This window comes from Ambystoma mexicanum, chromosome 1q (assembly GCF_040938575.1).
Source record: "Ambystoma mexicanum isolate Mex_15411 chromosome 1q, UKY_AmexF1_1, whole genome shotgun sequence".
Taxonomy (NCBI): domain Eukaryota; kingdom Metazoa; phylum Chordata; class Amphibia; order Caudata; family Ambystomatidae; genus Ambystoma; species Ambystoma mexicanum.
Genome location: NC_090922.1, coordinates 791,899,077 through 791,923,147, shown reverse-complemented (window position 1 = coordinate 791,923,147; position 24,071 = coordinate 791,899,077).

The following is a 24,071-nucleotide window of genomic DNA, read 5'->3' as shown; positions in this document are numbered from 1 at the left end:
AAGGTAACTACAGAAAACTGAAAAAGGACCCCACACAACAGACATAAAAACAAGATCCAAGAAGTGACCAGATTTGCACTAGAATGCAACTGGATTACTGATAAGGAAGATACCTTTCTCAACACATCTGAGGGTAGAACACCTGTACTTTACGCCCTTCCCAAAATCCACAAGAATAGCCAGTCTCCCCCAGGCAGACTCATCGTATCGGGATGCGGCTCCATTCTCGAACCTATTGGAATATTCATTGATTATTTTCTCAAACCCATGATCCAACACACGCCTACTTACCTGAGAGATATGATGGACACCATTATCAGATTCGAAAACCAGCCATTTAATCCAACAAAAGACATCCTAGTATCTCTAGACATCAAGTGCTTGTATACTTCGATTCTCCAACAACAAGCATTGGAATGTATAAGACACCATTTGACACAGCACATGACACAGAGACGGGTACCCATCAACTTTATCATCAAATTACTTGAAATAGCCCTCACTAACAACTTTTTCGAATATAACAATACCTTTTATCTCCAAACTTGTGGCACAGCCATGGGTGCAGTGTTTGCCCCCAGCATGGCTATTATCTTCATGTCCGAATTTGAACTGACACATGTCCTCAATATCGTCAATCCATACCTTGACTCTGTGACTCAGTGGTTCCGGTACATTGACGATATTATCTTCCTCTGGAAAGGGGAAGACAAAACCCTGATGCAATTTTTCGAATGGCTGAATCTACGCACCACAGAAATTCAATTCACCATTAACAAAAGTAACCAGAAGATGAACTTCCTGGATCTTACCATAACACACAAGAACAATAAACTGGAATGCTCCATTTTAAAAAGAAACACGGATCGTAAAACTGTCCTGCATTACAGCAGCTACCATCCCAAGTGCCTATGAGACAATCTCCCATACGGGCAATTTTTGAGGATCCGCCGCAATTGCACTCAAATGGATGACTTTCAAACACATTCTAACAAACTACAGCAAAAACTGATCTCAAGAGGATACCCAAAAAAGCTTATCAAAAATACCCAGAAAAGAGCAGGATTTACACCAAGAGAGGCCCTCCTGATACCCAAAGTCCACAGCACCGCTCCCGGGAACATTATGACTTGTGTCACCACCTTTTGTCCTAGTACTTTGAAACTCAAATCCCTAATAAAAAAATGTTGGCCTCTTGTTCAACTCGATCTTCCAATGGAACCCAAACCACGTATGGCACTCAGGAGGTCAAAAAATCTCAAAGAATTACTTACCAGTGCAAAAACCCACAAAACCACGATTCACTCTACATTGTGGGACATGAGAGAGATTATTGGACACCACCCATGTGGTCAATGCTCGGCATGTAAACAAACTAAGAAACTTAATTCCTTCACCATTGAAGGCAAAGAATGGAAAATCAGGCATTTCTCCAACTGCAAATCCACCAATGTGATTTATGTGATCCAATGCCCTTGTGGCCTACGTTACGTAGGACAAACTTCAAGACCCGTTCACAAATGCATTGGTGAGCACAGATCAAAGATACGCTGTAAAACCCTTAATGCCCCTCTGGTTGACCACTTTAACAAACATCATCACAATCCGGATTCCTTCTCCTGGTGGGTGGTGGACAAAGTTCAAAGCAGAACCAACATGAACAACGCTCTGAATTTCAAAGAAGCCTGGTGGATGCACAAACTGAAGTCTATCACGAATGGCCAGAATGAGGCCCAACCAGGATCTTTTTACACCCAATCCACATAGTCCTATCACTCCTGCGTACCCACCCTCTCCACCAGCCTTGTTTATATTCCTTTGTAGGCCAGAAACCCTTCTCATAGGCTACAAGCTCCCTTTACCGATGAGGCCATTGACTCCCAGATTACATCTCCCGGTAGAATCTGGAATATCCTTATTCACACCATTAGAGAGGTTACATCCTCACTAATAGAAATGCAACTCAGCCTCCTGCTTGCCACTGCGATTTAGACCCCTTTCCCAATTCAGTTCATTTGTGGACCATTGTCAAGTTATTGCATTATGTTTTATTTCAAACTTGGTGCATTTTATGTTTATCATTTCAATTTTTTTGTATGTTTACCTGGTTTTGCTCTCTAATAATCAAGCACTAATGCTATTGTTTTGCAAATGGCACGACATGTGTATGGTGACTTGTAGAGATGCGTTCTTGTGTACAGATACACCAGTTTTTTACTTTGTGCACCTAAACAGATACCACTCTTGACACTACGTTGATACCTACATTCACAACCCCACTGGCTACTTTGATCCACTTGCAGTATATAGTATTCTGTGTACCCATTCATATAATGAACTGTATGCTGTACCGTGAGCCTCTTTCATCTGGCTCTTGAGCACACATCGTACACACCCCTCCTACTGTAACTCCATAGGCTTCATTCATAAATTTGGAAGTGTCCATTTGCTTTACCTCACTGCGCTCCCACGCATCCTTACGAGCGTTCGCTCATATCGCTCCACGTCCCAGCCGAACACCTTTGGACCTTTAGTCTAGGAAGAACCCACTCCCCGCCCACCTTCATTGTTGCTACACGTACTTTGTGGGCCTCCCAATAACACATCTCCTGGCATACATACGGCTCTCCGTATGCACCCTCCATTCCATGACCCATGTTGAGGGTCTCATGGAGAATCAGCCGGAGGGAGCCACTACTCCTTGGAGCACGCGCATGGCCGCCACAAGACACTGATCCCTGCCCCGATACAGACGAGACACTATCGCTGTGCGCATGCGCTCAGGCGGTACGCACTACAGCCTACTTTAGCAGCTCTTTCTTCCAGAGCCAGCACAGGTGCCATTTCTTGACGCTAGTACTGCTCCTGCTCGCCCTGACTTTCGGAGGTAAGTGCCCACGGCATTGCTCAACGTCTCTCTGGCTTACCCTCGCTCTGATTGACAGGTTCCTCACCACGGACCCTTTCCTCTCCTGTTTTATCCCTATTCAGGGCAAACCAGACGGTACTTAATTTTGCCATCCAGTACCCATGACCGCACTCCGAGCTCACAGTGTTCCAGTCCTCCTCCAGCATTTGGCTTTACTTATACAGTATCTTCAGGTAAATTCAGCACCTCCTATGCGGACACTACCCTTCTTTTATATATTAACCCTTATCCATTCCTCTGGGCACCCGGTAATCTGCTTGCCCCCTCTCCTCTTTTCTCGTCCACTTCAGGCTTGTGTCACCATGGACTTGATGGAACCCCAGCTGCATCAATAGGGGGCCAGTACCTACCCACCCCAAATCTCCCACCCACATTGCGGCAGCCTTCATAACCCTCGCCCATTGCGGCGCATCCTACTTTTTCTCGCTGACCCTGCGAGGAAACATCCCTGATCCATCCACTTCTACTCACAGCACGGACAGTGGTGAGTTGAGTCGCCTCCTGGAACTAGACAGGATATGTTCTCAGTATTTAGCTACTCCTTAATGACCTATTTCAGCAACTCGGTGCTGGTTTAACATTATCTCCCAACTCTGTTTACTCTCTTTGTCTCCCCTACACAGAGTTTCCTGACTTTCTTTGGCCCCAGAAGAAGGCATTCAATCACCCTGCCGAAACGTCAGCAGAATATAGACCCAGTACCTTCATGGGCTGCTCTCTATGTCACACTCATATTTCAAACATTCTACTCAGACGTAGAACCAAATATGAGGTCAGATCTTAGCCGGGCATAGGAGACCTACAACCATTGTTTCCCCTAATTTCCATGTTTGCTGTACCTAATCATGTGGCACATTGCACTCACTAACAAACTGTTTGTCAAATATACCATGTGATGGTTTAAAATTACAAATGATCTGTTAACATGCTTCATTGAACTCTTTCATACAATCATTTGTGTGTTCATTACAACTGTCAAACTGTTATCATGTACTATCATGTGTATATATAAATACTTAAATATTGTGAAAAAAGAAAAAAGCATCAGCCAATGAATAATAAAAAGCTGACACTTTTCACATGTGTAAGAGATGTGAGTTTACCAGCAGCGAGTATGCTGTTTCTAACAATGGTTGCCAGAATTGGACAGGCATCCATAATGGTCTAAAATCTGTTTGCACTTTAAATCAGTGGTGCATACCTTTGAATCATAGAGGGAAGGACAACCCCCTAGTTATAGCCTCACACACCTGCACCCACCCATCTGCCCCCTGACACATCTCATCACCTGTGTCATACAAGCACCAGGCTGGGGAGCCTCACATACTGATGGCACTCCAGATGAGGAGGAAGACACAGGCTTCAGGATGTCCTGCTTCATCCCTGGCCCAATACAAAGTCCACAGCCGGTGCCACAGCACTCACTCGCTGTAATCTGGGCGAGGCTGGATGCCATGGAGCAGCACCAGGTGACAATTGAGAACCTAGTGGAGATGCAGGCGCAGCATCTGCAGGCCATCAGGGAGAGTGTCCAGGGCTCATCGAGAAGGATTTCCCGGGACTTGGACTGCCAGTGCCGCTAGCTGTCCATGTTGACTGATGCAATCACTACTGTTGGGCAGAGGATGATGGAGCATACCGAGGACATGCCAGCCTTTGCCGACTCCATGCATTCATGCATTTTTCCCACATTGTACCACAACCAGGGCCAGGAATCCAAGCCTTCCACCTCCATCACCCCCACGGAGGGGTCATTGCCTGGGACCCCAAGGCAGCTCTCATTGCGCAATCTGACCCTAAAAGTGCCTGAGCAGGCTGGCAAGAGGCCACGAAAGCCACATGATCTGACAATATTTTGTAAGGCACAAGGGAAGTGGGAGGGCATGGATATTGGGCATGGGGGCGGTGGGTAGCAAGGGGTGTTAGGGATGGTTTGTTGGTGATGGGGAGGTGGGTGGGGAGGGTTGTTGGGGATGGTGTGTTGGGCATGTGGGAGATGGGTGGGTCAAGGGGTGTGCACGACCGTTCACAATAAAAACACAGATAGCTTTGAGAAATGCAAGGACTTTTTTGTGAGAAGGAGACATATTTAAGAAGTGCGTGAATACAGAAGTGTGATGCATGTGGAAATTGAAGTTACGAGAAATAATATTCAATGAGTTCCTGATGCACCAGGCATCAGTCCCTGGCCTCCTCATGCTCACTATGAGGCTGAAGTGCATCAGCAGGCATTGCTTCCTCATCTGCTGGGGGAGGCATATCCAGATCAGGGGGCGCAGGGACATTGCACCTAAAGCTATGTTCTGAAGCATGGCACAGGGCACAAATATCTGGCCAACCTTCTCAGGCCTGTACATGAGGGCCCCTTCGGTGCGGTTCAGTCACCTGAAACGTGCCTTCAGCATGCCAAATGTCCACTCAATGCTGAGACTGGTCCTGACATGTGCTTGGTTGTACCCCACCTCCTGTAGCGTACGTGGTTGCCTCACAGAGGTTATCAGCCATAGGAGCTGTGGCTAACCAGAGTCACCTACAAGAGCATAGGAGACAGGTATCCGTCACAGTGCATTGAGGATGCATGGCATGTTACACAGCTTTTTGATGGACCCCCTCTTTATGCAGTCATGATGTATTTGTGCATAATTCTTTTCATTTCCAGTAATTGCATGCAGTGTGCTTTACTACGGGGGTAGATATGCATTGTCACTTTGCGATACACTGTGCGCACAGCTCACACACCAGTTGCACCAGACATGGCCTGTGTTGGGATTTTCAATGTTCATGTTGGCTGTGTTGATGCTGCTCTGTGCTACCAAGTATGTGTTCTGCTGGGTGAATGTTTCTTTTTGTGCTTTTTTGTGGTGTCTGCCTTCCTGCCGCTATGGATACACATACATGGGTTGCAGTATAGAGGCCGTCACTGTCTGGCACTGTTACATTGTCATTGTGCAGTGTTGAACTGTTCCTTTGGTTGTGTAGGAATGTGTGCCCATTGCATTGTAGTTGCTGTATATACATGTTTGTGTATGGTGAGTTGTTGGGGCAATATGCATTGCTTCTATCCTACTGTATAGTCCTGCTGGGCCTAGTCCGGTGGATGTCATATGCAGGGTGATAGGGTAGGTCCTGCATGTGCAGGACCTTGACAGGGCATCCATTGATCTGTGCTAATGATGCCACCCCCTTCACGTATCATTCAACTTGTGCTGCAAAATTGCATTGTGTGGCAGCACTTGTACTCACCCGGAATCCATGTGCGTTGACCTCTGTGCCTCTCCGTGTACATTGGCATGGTGCTATTGAACAGGATCATGGAGTCAAGGATTGATCCTGGAACGCATGTGTAGCAGTGTGTGATGGTCTGTGAAACGGCATCCATTTTATATGTTATATTAGTCTCAGCTATCACATTTCCTTGCTCACTCTCACCCTCCATTGTACCTTAGGCCCCATTTCTATGGTACTCCCATTCACCAGCCTGATTATTCACAACCTGAAATGCTGAGCTCTTCTAAACACATAACCTTTAAAAATAATTCACTAGCTCAGTGTTTTCTGCAGGATGAAACTTTGAACAACCTTGTACAGCCAAACACGGCTAAGACAGGAGATAACACATATCTTCCCCACCGCCTTCCATCTCCCACAAACATTCCAGATGTACCAATAATTAGCAAAGAGCTGGCATACTGTGTACATTCCAAAATGGAAGACTTTAAACAAACTGCCAAGCTGCTCAGGGACAGCGATTTCTAATTAAAGCAAACATAGGATAAGATACCGCCGGTGTCTCCTGGTGCTGGGGTCAGTGTGAACCTTGTAACGTTGTGACCAAATAATTTGTGCGAACATGACGTAAATTAGACATGTAGGCATTTCGGACAAAAAAATGTATATGTTGCAGGCAAACCATAAACTGTCTGGAATTTTACATCCTAAGCACCTAGAAACTGTATATAAGGATCTGTAACCCATGATGTAGCAGGTCAACTTCTCTAGGGCTGTGCACAGACATAGTTGAACTTGAGACCGCTCTGAAACAAGAATAAAAACTCTTGTTATATATTACCTTTCGTGACTGGTGTTCTTTGTTCTATTTGCAGTAACTCAGATTTGAGACTTACAAATGGCGCCCGGAACGTGGGCATTCTTCCAACCCATCGATTTTCGAGGATGAAGTGTATCGGGGGCCCCTGCACTTGAGGAGACGCTTTTCCTCACCATCTGCTACTTGTGATCTCCGTTTGCCGCTTCACCCAAAGGTCGTCACAGTCAGATTCCCGAACCGTATGAACAGCGACTGTGTTTCGCTTTTTGGAAGTCCACCAGCCACGAAGGGGTCGTTTGATGGGGGAGTAATTTCGTTTTGATCAGGTGAGTTTGTTTCAAACTGACACCATTTGAATATTTGTATTATAGTAATATTTTGCGCAAAATATTTGCCAGGTCATACCCACTGTTTTTGAAAGATGCCTGGTTTTAGTAAGTTGTCAACCTGTTGGGCAATGCTTTGTTTCAAGGGAAGACAGCTGAATGACTTAGAAGATAGTCAGCCACCGTCGCTGGCAGGGTCACCTGCGTACGAGATGTACGTAAACTTTGGTTTAGGAGCTATAGTCTTTAACAGTATTTGGCATCACCATACCAGACATGAAGCGGATCTTCAGTGGCCTAAATTGGGAAGTTTCAAAATTGCTAGAATACAGTATTTAGAGTCAGTACTATTACAGAAGAAGAAGGTGAGGCATGCTGCCTTTGACACCGTTAGGGATTGGCGGAAAGAATCCACCCAATGTCTCAAAAGTAAGGAGAAATTTGCACGTAGACACATTACACAGGCTGAAAAGGCATTAGTACACGACCAACAGAAAAAAGAGGAGGCTATGAGGGGAATGGATAGGGGGTTCCAATTAGAGGTACATAAAACGAATAGCATGCATCTGATGAATTAATAAATAAATTACTGAATGAAAGGCGAACACCTCCTACCGCACCTCCTCCATATGTCCCACCACCTGCTACATCCGCACAGCCCTCATTACCAGCATCCGGCAAACACTCTGACAGTTGGCCACCACCCCCTTCCGCACAGGATTTACTTTTGCCACCAGTTACTCCTGCTACTTCTGACACACCTCTTGTAGCACTTAGCGATCAAAGAACTGTGACTTGCAGTGCAGTGCCTGACACACCTCTTGTAGCACTTAGCGATCAAAGAACTGTGACTTGCAGTGCAGTGCCTCCTGCACGGAGAAAGGCTTTACAGAAATGGGCAGAATTATATATACAGGACGACGACAGAACAGCCGCTTCAGGATTTCTGTCAGATCATGGAGGTTTTCCTAAACAAAAGGTATTGCTAGAACACATGGGACAATACTTAGCTCAGATTTGGGGTGATCTTACTGATACCGTTGTCCCACAGGAGTTGCAGGATTTTAATTTCTTGACCTGCTCTAGAGATACACCATCAAAAAAATACAGCAGCACATGTCAAAATTGTTTGCATTTAAATGTGGACAAGACCAGCTGCACCAATTAAAATTAGATAGAGATACACCACAGACATCCTACATTCAGAAAAGGTTTTTAACCGAACCAAAAACTGTTAGTGACGAAATGCGCATCTGCACGAGAGACGCGCTTAGATGGATTACAGATGCCTATATCTCACCCATCGACATTCATGATGCTTTTAGTCAATATTGTTCCTCCACGCAAAGAAAGGTATTACAGATTACTGTTGTGTATTTGCAAGACAAATGTCTCAAGAAAAAGTTATGCTGTCCCGCAGATATTATGGTAATATACAAACGCACGTTTTCTAATGACAAACCGCTAGCCTCATTGTCACTTGACCTAGCTTTGCTCCTTAATAAATGCTCTGAGATTCCCACTGCACAGTTACCCCTGAGGGAAGTACTGCCTACTTCCGTGCCTCAAAAAGAGGAACCAAGTGTTAACGGCGGGGCTCCAATGATTATCGCTGCACATTATATTTCGCCATTTGTTCATGTTCCATTTTGTGGCAGGAAGTAAACACTCTTAAACAATCTATCCCTGACATTAGAAAGAAAGAACCCCACAGGGTTCCAGAAAGAAATAGAGTCTGTATAGAATTCATCAGTATTCACTTTAGGAGAGATAGACTTGCTATTCCCTGTCATCTTGTCGGCAGATTTATGGAAACAGATTAGGTCTGTTGACGATGCAATTGTTATGGGCGATACATGGGCTACACGAGAAATAGCTGATAGGTGAAGAAAAGCTGGCGAGAAAACTCCACAGAACATTTTGATATTGCCGAACCACATTGTAGCTAAACTCAAGACTTTGGTTCCTGAGAAAAGAATAATTTGGGTAAATTAACCGCATGCATGTAAGGGAAAACAGAGGGAGCAATCGAGTATTTTAACAGATTTGAGTACGTTTTTTTCTGATTTAAGTGATGAGGATTTGAGCACAGAACCAGGGAAAAGATTGTTGGTTGATAAGTTTGTACGCAGGCTATTGCCCGACATTTAGTCTCAAATCATGGCCTCGAACGTGCATGGCTGACTAAGTCACAATCCAAAATATTACATATGGCCCAGTATTATGGGAATAGGGTGAACAATGAGAAGGAGAAGATTGAAAAGAAAAAGGTTGACTTAAAAACTAGGGTGCTTTTGCAGCAAATTGCAAGAGGACCCCGCCAAGGGAATACTCAACAGAGAGGACAGTTTACCCCACAAACAGCGAGTGTAAATATAAACCAATGTGCATATTGTAAGCAGGAGTGCCACTGGAGGGCACAATGCCCGATCCTCCAGCAAAAAGCAAATGGAATGCCCAATAGAAGGTTGAGGGCACATAACAATGGCATGCAAGGACCGAATAGAAATCAGTTTTCCCAAAACCAGCAACATGATAACAACGCGGGGAGCCAAGATGGCCAGCAAAACACTAGAAGCACAAATGTTTTTGACAACACTACACATGCATATTTTTCTGAAGACTTTACATCCAACGACATTCTGTTTCACTAGGAGTGCCTGAAGCAGGGTCTGGAACCTACTCCTATACCTGTAGACTAGAAAGGACCCTGTGGCAAAATCAACTAAACACATGCTGACAGGAGAGTGTATACGAATCACTGTGAATAGACCCATATGCAGTTCTAAGACATTTGCGGAAAGTGCAAGTGAGCCCGCTTTAACTCAAGTGGAATCTGATTGGTCTTGGCTTGCAGGCTCGTTAAACAAGAGTGATAATAAATAACGCCAGACGTCGGAGATGCAAAATGTCTGTCGACTGGCTTCCTGGAATACTAGAGGCTTTAGCCACTTGTTTCAAACATCATGGGCATCTAATTTGGACTTGCTGTGCCTTCAAGAAACTTGGCTAAGCACTAGTCCTCTTTTAGAAGGCTTTGAAATTGTTTGTAACCCGGCGATTCGCCAAGCCAAAGGAAGACCTATGTCGGGATTGATGACAGCAGTGAGAAAGGCGGCGGGTTTCAGGATTTTAGACTCTCAGAACCTGTCTCCATTTATTCAACTTTCAACAATTGGCGGATCCCAACTTAATGAAAAGAACATTGACCGCCTACATATTCTTAATGTATATTGGAACCATCGAAACAAACTTGCATCTTCTTTTCTTGACACTGTGACAACTGCGATAGACGAACTCCTTGAGACAGAAGCCTCGCTGAATCTGATTGTTTGTGGTGATTTGAACCTGGACTGCTTGAAAGAGAAATTCCAACTTGAACCTAAAGCAGCTCAATGGTGCGATGAAATGGACCTTCGTGCAATACACATGCTAAACGGCAACACCATAGGCGATATTCCGGCACAGTCAACTTGGAGAAGAGATGAATCAACATCAGTACTTGATTACATTTTCGTAACCGAAAATCTTCTTAAAAGAGTTCTGCACCTCAACGTTCAAAAAATGGCTCATAGTGATCATGAAATGGTACAACTGACTCTTCACAAAAAATGTGCCTGTCCGCTGCAAGTATGGCCTTATATGGTAAAAACAGGCCCAAGCAGGATTCGACTTAATCTTTTAGATACTGAAGTAGAGGCAATTACATCAAAATTTAAAGGAACTACTGAGGCTCTCGAATATCAACATATACTAGTTCAATTCGAAGAAAGAAGATTTAAAATGAATCATGCTCAATTACACCGTAAACACAAATTTGATCTTTGTGTGCTACAGCATAAACGTCTGATGAGACAAGAATTAAGGAAAACCAAAAACATCTCCAATATAAACGTAAAACAAATTCGAAGAATGATCAAACAGAAATACAAACATTGGCTTAAGTCACACGCGGCCATTATATTACAAAATGACTCTGAGAAGATGATGGAAAAAATGGAGGGGCGCAATTCAGCTGAATTCTGGAGTCTAATAAACAACAGTGCAACATCACAATATTCTCTACAGGCTAACGCTGTTAGTGAGCAAGCCTGGGTCGAATTCTACTCTACATTATTCAGCAAAGACGATCCAACAAGCGCCAGTACATTCCTGCCCGAATCCAAATGGGACTTGCAATTTGAAAGAGATGAAATTCTCTTAATAATCAAGGGATTGAGTGAATCCAGAGCGCCAGGTCCTGATGGACTAACTAATTACACAATCAAACGTAATCCAGAACTGTGGGCAGACTTCTGTGTCACACTGTTCAATCGCATTGCAATGAGTGGATCTACCCCCAACTCATGGAAAAGTGCTATTGTGGTGCCATCTTTAAAAAAGGTGATAGAACCAACCCTAAAAACTATCGCCCAATAGCACTTCTTGATGCTGTGGGGAAGATATATGCAACGCTGCTTCAACGCAAACTTGTGAGGTGGGCAACAGAATCTAAGCACATAGATCAGAGACAAGCTGGATTCGTAAGAGGAGTAGGTTGTGGCCTCAACCTGTTGCTATTAAATCTCCTAAAGATGGAAGCACTCAGAACTAATACAAACATTTATTTGGCTCTGATTGACCTCTCGCAGGCGTTTGATAGTATCAACAGAGAGAGGATGTGGGAAGAACTGAGTAAATGGGACTGTCCGCCCAGTTTATTGAGTGCAATTCAGGAACTACACTCGGAGACGACTATTAGAATTCGGTTGGACTTGAAGGGCACTCTGTCTGCAAAAATCAAAACACTTAAGGGTGTGAAGCAGGGCTGCCCCCTGGCAGCAACATTATTCAACTTGTTTATATCGGATGGGAACGAGATTTTTTGTGGTAACAATCTGTTCCCCCCAAAAATCCACGGAGTACCCATCAACTACCTGTTATACGCTGACGATCTTGTCTTAATAGACCAGACGCCGATAGGTCTTCAGCGTAAAATGAATTTGATAAATACCTACATAACATCAAATGGATTGCAAATTAATAGACTAAAAACTGAAAATTTGATATTGGGTAACCTTCAAGGAGGCCTCGGTAAGGGGTCGAAAGATCATTGGTATATTGACAACGAACGCATCAAGACAGTAAAATGTACGAAATATCTAGGTATGACCATCAGCGCAAGCAGAAACGATGCACCTTGGACAGAAGTGGTAAAAAGTAAATGTCGGCAATTAGCAAGCCAAGCATGTTTAATTAATAACAAATATGGCAAATTTTCGCTGAAGCCGGCAATTTTATTTTATCAGCAGAAAGTGGTCCCGAGTCTGATATACGGAGGGGAAAATGCCTTCGGCTGCTCTAATGACTTATGGAACTCACTAGAAAACATCTTTTGGTCTCGTGTACTTCACCTTCCGAGGGGGGTCGCAACTGTTTGTATACGATACGATCTTGGCTTAATTTCAATACATGCAAGAGTTCTGTGGAACCTGCTAAGCCTTTATCGTAAAACGGTGCTAAGGACTCCGGCACCCCAATTTCTAATTGTACATATGCCTGACAGTGCAAAGAACTATACAATACTCGCCAAGTGGAATCAGTTGTGCCAAGAGCTGTTAGGTGAGTACGACATCACTCCTGCTTTGCTAGTGGAAAATCCGGATGCAGCAAAGATGAAGATTTGGCGGCTAGATTGGATTAAGACCTGTGATCAAAGAACAAAGTGCAAGTTAATGCACGAAGTCCCAGGCGAGGCGAAAGCTTTCAACCAACGCCACTCTTACCTAACGCATCTGCCAAATCAGCACGCAAGAGCATTGTACATGAGATTCAGATTAAACGCACTAAATACAAAAGAACGTTTAAGCTCTTGGCCTAAGTATGCAAATATTGATCAAAGGTGCCGCTTCTGCAATCTTGATATAGAATCTCTAAGGCAGTTGATCATGTCATGCTCGAGTTTTGAGAAAGAAAGAGGACGGATTTTTTCGCCAATCATTCATAATATTAGCCCAAGGACCTCGGAAAAATGGTGGGAAATGTTCTTCGAAGGCTCAAACCGAACTATATTGTTTAATCTGATAACGCTGCTACAGGTCTTAAAAACAAGATTAGACATGAAGGATCCAACTCAAGTGCCCAGAGTCGAATGAACCTCTGCAGTGAACACTGCTTGGACATCAAGATTCATATAACTTGTGAAATTGGGTGTAGAAGGGTGGCGAGGGCAATGGACTTTAAAAAAGGTCTAGGAGATACTGTTGATTGGGTGTGATTTTCCTGTCCTGTGTTTTTAAAGGTTGAACAAACCGTATAAAAATAAATAAATAAATAAATAAATAAATAAAGAAAGAAAGGACCCTACATAGAAATGAAAGTTGGGGATAGGCCGTACACTTTTCTGGTGGCCACAGGAGCGCCAAAAATGCTCTATTGGCCACACAAATGTTCCAGATAGTCCTTTGTCAGGGCAACAAAACGTATCAGTAGGGTTCTCTGGTGCCCCAGTAGTTAGCCCGGTCTATGCACCGTTACTGATTTCTTTAGCACCTTTCACTGACAACCAACAGTGGTGAAAATCTGCTGGGATTGAATTTATTGAAGAAATTGCTGTGATTTACTGCTCTCCAGATGGAATGTACTTGGCCATTTTTCCCCAGCAGAATTCCACCTCCCAATTCATGGTTTTGCCTTTACCCAGTGAGTTGCACCAAGGACCGATACATTTATGGGCAGTGAACGACAATGATGTAGGAATTTTAGATGTTGAATCAGTGCGCATTGTTTTAAAAATTGGTATTACATTGCATCGCATTCCACAGTATAAAGTTTTGGTTGATGGTGACAAGCTCTTAAACATATTGTCTCTGATTTAATACATCAAGGTGTGATAGAACAGATCTCTACAACAATAGCGCTGTTTTGCCTGTCTATAAGAAAGGTGACAATGGTTTAAACTACCGTTTTGTTATTAATCTTTGAGCAATTAACAAGCTATTAGCACCACAGTTTCCCATTGTTCCCAACATCACCACAATTCTGACCATGATTCCTGCAACGGCTATGCATTTCTCAGTCATTGACTTAAAAAATGCATTTTTTATCTTTCCTATTCACTCAGATAGCAGGTACTTGTTTGCATTTTCCCTTGCGGTACGTTCCTTTACATTCACACGAATACCGCAAGGATACACTGAGAGTGCTAGCATTTACAGTAGGGCCCTTAAGGAACACCTGGATATGCTGGAATTACCTTCTTCATGCACACTTGTGCAATACATTGATGACTTACTTATTGCTGCCGATTCAGAAAGCGCCTGCAAGGAGGGTGCTATTTTGTTATTAAGGCATCTAGTCGATAATGGTCACAAAGCCTCTTTGAAGAAATGTCAGTATTGTCAACAGGAGGTTGCCTATTTAGGCTATCTGTCAGGGATGGCACTCTATTAAGAATGGCACATGACACCCAGAAAGGGTTTGGGTGGTTGTGCCAAAATAAAGTGGACAGATAAGTACACACACAGCTGAAAGGAAAGAGAACGAAGAGTAGGCAAGAGAAGCAAGGAAAAAGGTACAGAATGAATTCCCACTTGGGGTGTATGCAGATATAGGAAAAGAGTATTCCACGAACCTTAGGAAAAACTCTAGCCTTCTGCACAGTTTGCTATAACAGAGGCCCACGCTGTTTGCTCATGGCTTGGAACAGCAGCTATGGGTGTCTGTAATGTAGAAACGAGACAAGGGAAGGGGCAGAGGTTGACTGATGGGAACCAACAGACAAGCTCTGTACAAAAGGGTCTACAAACAGTACAAGAGAAGATACTTACAGACAAATCCAGGAAAAGGAGGTTGATAGCAAACTAGCAGAAGGAAATGAAGGAAAAGTCATGTAACAGGATTGGATAGCAGAGGACAGTAAGGAACAAGTTTGAGAGCTCAGAGGAGAAGGAAAGCAATGAGCAAGCCCACAGGAGCAGGGCTGTAAGGTAGAGAGCCCAGAGGGAAAGGGCTTAGGGCAGCAGAGTAAAGCAGGCTGCACGGCAAGGAACCCAGAAGGGCCGGGCAGCAAGGAGTGAGCCCTGAAGGGCAGGGCCGCTGACCGTAGAAGGTTGCAGAGGACTGCTAGGCCGAGAACCCAGCGGAAAAAGGTAGGTAGTAGGCAGTGGAGCGTGATAAGCTGCAAAGTAGGAAGCCTAGAGGACAAGGGCTGTAGGCAGCCGGAGTGAGGCAGGCTGCAGAGCAGGGAGCCCAGAGGACAAGGGCTGAGGCTGGAAAGCAGCAGAGCGTGATCAGCTGCAATGTAGAGAGTCCGGCAAGGCAAGGGCGGAGGCTGGAAGGCAGCAGAGCGTGATCGGCTGCAATGTAGAGATCCCAGCAGGGCAAGGGCGGAGGCTGGAAGGCAGCAGAGCGTGATCGGCTGCAATGTGGAGAGCCCGGCAGGGCAAGGGCGGAGGCTGGAAGGCAGCAGAGCGTGATCAGCTGCAAGGCGGGAGCCTGGAAGAGCAGGGCTGAGGCAGGGAGCCCAAAAGGCTAGGGCTGTAGGCAGCAGGGTGTAGCAGGCTGCAAGGCAGGACGCCCAGAGGAGCAGGGCTGAGGCAGGGAGCCCAAAAGGCTAGGGCTGTAGGCAGCAGGGTGTAGCAGACTGCAAGGCAGGAGCCCGCCAGGACACTGGAACAAAAAGCAGGTGAAAGCAGGAAACAGCATACAAAGTTTGTAGCTCGAAGCAAAAAGGTGCCGGAAGGTCTCTCAATGCAAGAGACTGAGCTCTCGCAGGCAGCAGCTTTCATACTGCCCAGCCCAGCACAGAGGCAGGCTAATTGGTTGCACCTGGCTCAGCACACCTGCAGACAATCGACCACCTCCCTCTCTGTTCCTGAGCTGGTGGAAGCAGAGCAAATCCCTAGGGCTTCTGGGGATTGTAGTTCTGATGAAGAAAAATAGGAATAGCCAGGAATAGATGGTTATAGTCAAGTGCATTATGGTAAGTGTAGTTTTTGGGGAAAAATAAAAAAGCACCAAAGTCTCGCAAATGGGAAATAAAGTCCAAATAGTGAATAGCAGTTGATCCAAGAGTTTTCTGTAAATAAATGAATAACAATTTGTCCATATTGATCGCCAATGTATGCGCCCATGGCGCAGGCATGACACTATCTCCTGTCGAAGGAGGGTAGGTGCCTTGCACCTGAAAGAATACAAAGCATCTCTGATATGGCGATACCAAATACGCAGAAAGAAGTTAGGGCTTTTATCGGAATGGCTTCCTATTGCAGACAATGGATTCAAAATGTTTCACTTTTGATTAAGCCTTTATTGACATTGACAAGGAAAGATGCACGGTTACCTCTACCTTAGGATACAGATTGTCAAACTGCTTTTGATCTGTCAAAACTGTGCTATGTTCCGTGCCAGTATTGGGTACACCAGACTATAGTAAGGAGTTTGTGTTGTTTGTTCATGAGAGGGACAGATGTGCTTTGGCTGTTTTGACACAGGAACATGGAGGAAGGAACAAACCATGCCGCTATTGTTCCTCCACGTCAGACCCTGTTGCATGTGCTTTTCTGAAATGTCTGAAGGCTGCAGCCGCTGCCGCCGCCTCAGTGAAACAGAGTGAAGGTATGTTTTGGGTCACTCCTTAACCATGACGGTGCCTCACTCAGTAGATGTACCACTGAATAGAATGCAGACTCAGCATCTCACATCTGCCTGGCTCATGAGATACAAGTTTATTCTTTTTGAACCCACATCAAAATTAACAGATGTTGTTCTTTGAATCTGGCTGAACCTTTACCTCCTCTAAATGAGGACAGTACTAATGACACTACCCACAATTGTTTTTATGTCACTGAACAAGACACCAAAGGGAGAATTGACTAAAGTTCCACACTCCTGCCATCCCCTGATGGGGAAATATTCTGTGATGGTTCATGTTTCAAACTCCCAGACTGCACTTCTACCGCCACTTATGCAGTCACCACCTTAAACACACTTATCGAAAGCAGGAGAATTCCTCACAATTCTGCTAAGGAGGCAGAAATAATTGCTTTGACTAGAGCGTGTGAGATATCCCATGGGCTTGGAGTTAATATTTATACTGACAGCCATTACGCCTTTGGGGTAGCTCACAACTTTAGAAGATTATGGGCAGAGAGAGGATTTTTAACATTTTATGGGACTAAGATTCAACATGGCCCTTTAATTGTGAAACAATTATCAACATTGGCTTTGCCTAAACAATTAGCCAGAATGAAATGCGCAGCACACCAGAGGGTGACGGACGATATTAGGAAGGGGAATACATTTACAGACAAAATAGCCAAACAATCTGCCACAGGCACACAATCAAGAATGTATGTGTTGGACTCTGCTAGGTGGGTTGCTGGGACTGGTATTGTGGAAAAAGGCATTCGTAGCGTGAAAGAAATTCAGGCTGAAGCCACGGCTGAGGAAACCGAAAAATTGGATTCTCACATGGGCCAGCACACATTAGTGCCAAAGGTATTTGTAAACATCTAGATCCAGTATGGAATAATGACAACATTCCCAGGTTTGCAGAATGACTAGTTCAGAACTGTATGATCTGTCAACAACACAACATTGAAAAAGGAACACCAGCACCCAAGGATAGTTTTGGACCTCCCTCCATGCCATTCAAAGTGATTCACTTTGACTTAATTGAGATTGAGCAATCCCAAATTTACAAATATGTGTTAGTAATGATATGTGCATTCAGCAAATGGGTTGAGGCTTTCCCTTTAAAGGATAATACTGCTATGTCTACTACAAAAGTCATGCTAAAAGAATACTTTCCTAGATTTGGGTTACCTAGAGTAATATGGTCTGACAACGGGCTTCATTTTATTGCCTCTGTCATACTACAGGTATGTGAGGGGCTACAGATTAAGAAGCGTTTCCACTCCACCAGGCACCCACAGAGTTTAATTGAACGCCATAACTGTACCCTTAAGAACAAGCTAACGAGGGTGTGTGCACACAGCAAACTGAAATGGCCCTATGCCCTACCATTAGCTCTGTTATCTATGAGAACCACTGCCCAGGCAAGAACAGGACTCTCTCCCTATGAAATAGTGATGGGCAAACCTGCTAATGTATGGAACACACTCGGACCTAAGAAACTGTCAGAAATCAAGTATTCACTATTGTCTGATTACAGTGATCAGTTAACTCAACATCTGCGTTTGATTCACCAACAGGTACGTGCAGCATTGCCTGATAAATACGTGGGTCCTGGTCACCACCTTGGACCTGGTGAGTACGTCCTCATAAAGGACTTTGAGCAGAAGTCGAGCCTTGCTGCTCACTGGAAAGGTCCCTATCTGGTGCTACTGGCTACTCAGATGGCTGTCCGAGTTGAGGGGAAGAAGCACTGGATTCATGCAGCACACCTAAAGCAAGTGCCTTTGCCTTTGCCCTATGACGAATGGGAGAAGGAGGAGGGCAAGATCTTGAGACTAAGTGTGTGCCTTTCAGTGACGGAACCTGTCCTGGTCCTGAGACCAAGCAACCTGATCATCCAACACGTTCACCACTTTCTTCGGATGATGATCCTTTGCTCACAGATCACTCTGTGCCTGGAGTGACCAGGTACAATATTCGACCACGGAATTAGCTACAGGATGACATTTTGTAGTTACGAAAATGTGGTAACAATACAGCACCCACAAGAAAGCAATGATTGTTCCCTCTAGTCCCCCCAAAGACGCAGAAGCATTTGTTTTGGAGCAAGAGGGGGCTGTGATTTGACATTGATTTGACTACAAGAAGACTACAAGCAAGATTAGGTACATGGTCAGGTGCCACCCACAGATGAACTTATAGAGCCTGTTTCAGTGAGGCCTCTTAACGGACACTGAAAGACTATGCCTCTGTTTGGGGCAAGCAAAAATGAGGTCATGGAGAATATTTTCACTGAAGAGACCAGGTCTAAAGGATTATGGTCAGCTAGTGTGTGATAATATCTATAGTAGTGTGTATTACACTCATATTGATAACTGTGGTGGTTTCTGGAAAGCTCTCACCCCTTATCTCACTGTTTCCCACAGTCAGCTCAACTACCCTGTCTCCTTTTTATGTGCACTCCCATACACCCCCCCCCTTGATCTTGAGCACTGAGAAGGTATCTCAATAACACCCTAATGTGAATGATGAATGCTACTCATGCAAACCTAACCAGGACCAATTGTTGGGTATGTTCTCACCTTCCCCAGCATGGTAAGAAAGGTTTAGGATGGTACATATATCCTCTCTCATTATCAACTGCTTGCTATGCTTCCTTTAAGGCTCTGTTTTTTGGTAAATGGAATGATAGGACCACTGGTAACTTTGATGGGACCAATATCAATGCATTTGATCAACAAGTGTTACTGCCTCTGGGGTGCTCTGTCTTTGCTAATAAGAGCACTACCAACACTGCCTCTACCAAACTTTCAAAAAGAACCTATAGCCCATATCAAACAATGATATAATTTCGAAAGTCATCAGTAGGAAATAGGGAAGCAACTCCCCCAACTTACACCATCAACAATAATCCTGACACTGTACCATTTTGGTATAAGTAAAAATGGTTCTCGGTACATCCGTACATATGATAACTGTATGCACACTGCAGTTTTGGTGAATGAAACAAGGCCTCAGTACATTGGGGATCCATTTACTTTGTCTGTAGGAAACAAGCGTAGCCATGGTTGCCCAAGCATTTGAAGGAAACATGTTACCTAGGGATATTATTGCCAGGGGTTTACTTAACTACAACTGTAGAAATAATAAAACATCACGCTAGGAGGGGGATCGATGACGACACACCTCTGCAAATATTAGGGGATGTGGCAAAAACAATGGTTCCCTTCTGAGGCCAAGTGTTAAACTCTTGAGATATCAGAAAGATGGCCTGAGTATTGGAGAAAATAATTAATGAGACCACTGATATATTGTTCAATATGACACTGGAACAGATGGCCATTAGACTGGAGGCCCTTCAGAATACGATGGTCCGAGATGTCATGTTAGCGCAGTGCAGTGGAGTTTGCAAAATGATCGGGTCAGCAAGTTGCGTGTAGACACCGACTCCTCCCCTACTGTGTTTCAGGCAATCAAAAGGTTACACACACTGGGATCTGAAATTCATGTTGATGAGGGTATCTGGGACATTGGGACATGGGCTTGGAATTTGTTTACAGTCTGGGGCTGGAAAATATTCTCTGCACTTGTAATATTGTTTGGGGTTGTTTTGTTTAGTTGCTGCCGCATACAATGTCTACCGGCTTTAGGTTCCATGCTGTGTAACTGCTGTTCTAGGGCTCTGGAAAAACTACGACCCGAACCTTGTCCTCCTATTAATGTGACGAAAGCTCTGATCATGCAAGATATGGAGATCAGACAATTTATGGCTATTGATATACATGATTGTGATAATGTTTGACCTAAATGTGTTAGCTTAGGCTAAAAGTAGGGCTTGTGAAACGGCATCCATGTTATATGTTATATTAGTCTAAGCTATCATATTTCCTTGCTCACTCTCACCCTCCATTGTACATTAGGCCCCATTTCTATGGTACTCCCGTTCGCCAGCCTGATATTCACAACCTGAAATGCTGAGCTCTTCTAAACACATAACCTTTAAAAATAATTCACTAGCTCAGTGTTTTCTGCAGGATGAAACTTTGAACAACCTTGTACAGCCAAACACGGCTAAGACAGGAGATAACACATATCTTCCCCACCGCCTTCCATCTCTCACAAACATTCCAGATGTACCAATAATTAGCAAAGAGATGGCATACTGTGTACATTCCAAAATGGAAGACTTTAAACAAACTGCCAAGCTGCTCAGGGACAGCGATTTCTAATTAAAGCAAACATAGGATAAGATACCGAAGGTGTCTCCTGGTGCTGGGGTCAGTGTGAACCTTGTAACCTTGTGACCAAATAATTTGTGCGAACATGATGTAAATTAGACATGTAGGCATTTCGGACAAAAAAATGTATATGTTGCAGGCAAATCATAAACTGTCTGGAATTTTACATCCTAAGCACCTAGAAACTGTACATAAGGATCTGTAACCCATAATGTAGCGGGTCAACTTCTCTAGGGCTGTGCACAGACATAGTTGAACTTGAGACCGCTCTGAAGCAAGAATAAAAACTCTTGTTATATATTATCTTTCGTGACTGGTGTCCTTTGTTCTATTTGCAGTAACTCAGATCTGAGACTTACAAATGGCACCCGGAACGTGGGCATTCTTCCGATGACAACCCATCGGTTTTCGAGGATGAAGTGTATCGGGGGCCCTTGCACTTGAGGAGATGCTTTTCCTCACCATCTGCTACTTGTGATCTCTGTTTGCCGCTTCACCCAAAGGTCGTCACAGTGAGATTCCCGAACCGTATGAACAGCCACAAAGGGGTCGTTTGATGGGGGAGTAATTTCGTTTTGATCAGGTGAGTTTGTTTCAAACTGACACCATTTGAATATTTGTATTATAGTAATATTTTGCGCAAAATATTTGCCAGGTCATACCCACTGTTTTTGAAAGATGCCTGGTTTTAGTAAGTTGTCAACTTGTTGGGCAATGCTTTGTTTCAAGGGATGACAGCTGAATGACTTAGAAGATAGTCAGCCACCGCTGCTGGAAGGGTCACCTACATACGAGATGTACATAAACTTTGGTTTAGGAGCTATAGTTTTGAACAGTATTTGGCATCACCATACCAGACATGAATCGGATCTTCAGTTGCCTATATTGGGAAGTTTCAAAATTGCTAGAATACAGTATTTAGAGTCAGTACTATTACAGAAGAAGAAGGTGAGGCCTGCTGCCTTTGACACCGTTAGGGATTGGCGGAAAGAATCCACCCAATGTCTCAAAAGTAAGGAGAAAATTGCACGTAGACACATTACACAGGCTGAAAAGGCATTAGTACACGACCAACAGAAACAAGAGGAGGCTATGAGGGGAATGGATAGGGGGTTCCAATTAGAGGTACATAAAACATATAGCATGCATCTGATGAATTAATAAATAAATTACTGAATGAAAGGCATACACCTCCTACCGCACCTCCTCCATATGTCCCACCACCTGCTACATCCGCACAGCTCTCATTACCAGCATCCGGCAAACACTCTGACAGTTGGCCACCACCCCCTTCCGCACAGGATTTACTTTTGCCACCAGTTACTCCTGCTACTTCTGACACACCTCTTGTAGCACTTAGCGATCAAAGAACTGTGACTTGCAGTGCAGTGCCTGACACACCTCTTGTAGCACTTAGCGATCAAAGAACTGTGACTTGCAGTGCAGTGCCTCCTGCATGGAAAAGGCTTTACAGAAATGGGCAGAATTATATATACAGGACAACGACAGAACAGCCGCTTCAGGATTTCTGTCAGATCATGGAGGTTTTCCTAAACATAAGGTATTGCTAGAACAAACGGGACAATACTTAGCTCAGATTTGGGGTGATCTTACTGATACCGTTGTACCACAGGAGTTGCAGAATTTTAATTTCTTGACCTGCGCTAGAGATACACCATCAAAAAAATACAGCAGCACATGTCAAAATTGATTGCATTTAAATGTGGACAAGACCAGCTGCACCAATTAAAATTAGATAGAGATACATCACAGACATCCTACATTCCGAAAAGGTTTTTAACTGAACCAAAAACTGTTAGTGACGAAATGCGCATCTGCACGAGAGACGCGCTTAGATGGATTACAGATGCCTATATCTCACCCATCGATGCTTTTAGTCAATATTGTTCCTCCACGCAAAGAAAGGTATTACAGATTATTGTTGTGTATTTGCAAGACAAATGTCTCAAGAAAAGGTTATGCTGTCCCGCAGATATTATGGTAATATACAAATGCACGTTTTCTAATGACAAACCGGTAGCCTCATTGTCACTCGACCTAGCTTTGCTCCTTAATAAACGCTCTGAGATTCCCACTGCACAGTTACCCCTGAGGGAAGTACTGCCTACTTCCGTGCCTCAAAAAGAGGAACCAAGTGTTAATGGCGGGGCTCCAATGATTATCGCTGCACATTATATTTCGCCATTTGTTCATGTTCCATTTTCGTGGCAGGAAGTAAACACTCTTAAACAACCTATCCCTGACATTAGAAAGAAAGAACCCCACAGGGTTCCAGAAAGAAATAGGGCCTCATTACAAGTACTCCGGTCCGGAATTAACACTGCCGGTAAAACCATACCGGCACCGTTTCCATGTCCGCGCAATCATGACCCTCGGCCCCGGTAATAGCACCACCCTAAACCGCCACCGCGGAAACAGGGTTCCCCTTAAGTCCGTCTGCACGGAAACCCCTCCGTTACCGGCAACACTAAACACCGTGAGCATCACAACTAGCGCGGACACGGAAATACCGGGAAAAAAATGGCGGAAATACCGTGATCACGGTGGCGGAACAGCCGCCAGCACGAACATGGCGTTATACACTGCCTGCTGAACTGAATCAGGGCACAGGTGCACCAAATCAGCCCAGCTGGACCTAGCAGGCCACTGGGAGCCTACAAAAGGGCCACACCCAGCCCAACACAACACAGAACCATGCAGGCAGCAGGTCTAGTAGCACTGGGACTGGGCCTACTCAACCAACAGGCAGTACTGCACATGGTGGCAGTAATGGCGCAGAGGAGGAGGCGTAGGCGGAGGAGGCGCAGGCGGTAACCAGCCAACCCTGCAGCTATGGCAAACCCCATTGCCCAGCCAGCCCGACCCCGCCGCCAGCCACCAATACCACGCAT